A 1,828-nucleotide genomic window follows, 5' to 3' on the forward strand; every position below is an offset into this window, starting at 1 on the left:
TGTGACTTTTTTTGTTGGACAGGGAATTTGCGACTGTGAACTCTGTTGGGCATAATTTTTGTGCGGCACGCTTTCATGAGAAATAAATAGATCCGGATAGAGAGGTGGGCCGTGAACTTGCCAGTAATAGAGGGATATTTGAGCAGGTGTGTGGAAGGAGGACCGAAGAGGGGTGAGAAAGTCGCAGGATACGAGAGTTTCTTTTTTTTTTTAAATAAAAAAGTGGTAGCCAGAAATACGACTCGGCATTTATAATGTTTCGTCATTGGCGTTGTGGTTGTTGTTGCCTCCTCGCCTCAACCCCGAGTTAGAGGGGTTGGAGGGAGGATGAGTCACGAGCTAAGTTTCAAAATGACACCAGAAACGAAAAAGTAACGTGGCGTTCCCACAGTTGTCAATGTAAGTGGCTTCAATCAATCTCATTCTCTTTACCTCTCTCTCTCTCTACAATCCTTTGGTTTCACTTTCCCTCATTTGTTATCATTTTTTTTTTCTACATCTGTACACGCACTTGTGATATAATAGAACACAGCTCCCCTCTTCCTGCTCGCTTCCTGCAGTTCGTTGAAATCCATCGGTTTGTGTGTGTGTGTGTGTGTGTTGGTATGTTTGTGGGGCGCGTGTATGCCCCTGTGGGGGAGGGTCAGCTATGGGTTAAGAGCAGAAAATAAAGTAGAACAGATGAACAAGTAGTTGACTGCAACCGCGCTGGAAGCCCTCTAAGGAGTCATAACAATAAACTCCAGAACTTCGAAGCCACCGCATGCATCAAATGGTGCGTTTTTTTTTTACCAGTCGTGCGGGCGTGGGTGAAGGTGTGAGGGGATGAGGTAAGTACTGACAGGCATGTGCGTATATATATATATATATATGAGACCCAACCTGCATTTATACTTCATACTCGATTTTGGCTACGATTCCCTCTCTTCATGTGGATTGCGTACAGCTCTTTGAAGCACTACTGCACACATTTATACGTACGCGCATGTGTACTTCTCCCCCACGATTGTCAGTGTCGGTATTTTAGTTCCGTCCGCACTTATTCGCTTCCTTGTGTTACTCGACAGTCTTCACTATTTCTGTGTTTGCTTTTTTCTTTTTCTCTCGTCATTTCTTTGGTTCCTCCGGTGTGGTAGCCTTTAGTAGATATATATATATATATATATATATATATATATCCACTCACAAAGAAAAGAGTGATAGTGACTTGGTCAAGCGCGTGGGGTAGGAAGAAAAGGAAGAACGGGGAATTCAAACCATACAAGGCGGAAGACAGCAACGAATCAAGGAAAAAGAAAGATAAGTAAAGAAATCAAGATCGAGGTGTGAAGGAAGTAAGGCAGTGAGACAAGTAATCCGCACTGAAGAAAAGGAAGAGAGGGGAGGTAAACAGCGATTGTTGCTCAACAAAGAAGGGACAAAGTGCAGTATTAAAAACAGAGGTGCAAAGGGGGAAGGAAGGCACACAGGGGAGATAGGGTTAAGAAAGCTTGAGAAGAGCCTCTCATTCGTTTTCTCTGCATCTATCTTTTCCACTTTATATTGGCTTCCTTCCACGCCATATTTTGGTTCTACCGCCGCAGTTCCTGGACGACGAGGTGCGGTTTGGGGGCGTTGGTGGTAGAGGAAGAGAGGTGTGAGAGTTTTCGATAAAAAAAGGTGGGAAGGAGGAACTAACGACAGGCACCATTAATTAGGAGACTGAGGAGCCGAAGAGCTGAAGAGCGAGGGAGAGAAGAAGGAAGGATACTAACTAAGGCTAAGGAGTGTGAAAGAAGGAAGGGGTGTGAACAAACACCCATATATACGCGTACATATATATATATAT

The sequence above is a fragment of the Trypanosoma equiperdum genome, assembly GCF_001457755.1.
Source record: "Trypanosoma equiperdum strain OVI genome assembly, contig: ctg_1425, whole genome shotgun sequence".
Lineage (NCBI taxonomy): Eukaryota > Euglenozoa > Kinetoplastea > Trypanosomatida > Trypanosomatidae > Trypanosoma > Trypanosoma equiperdum.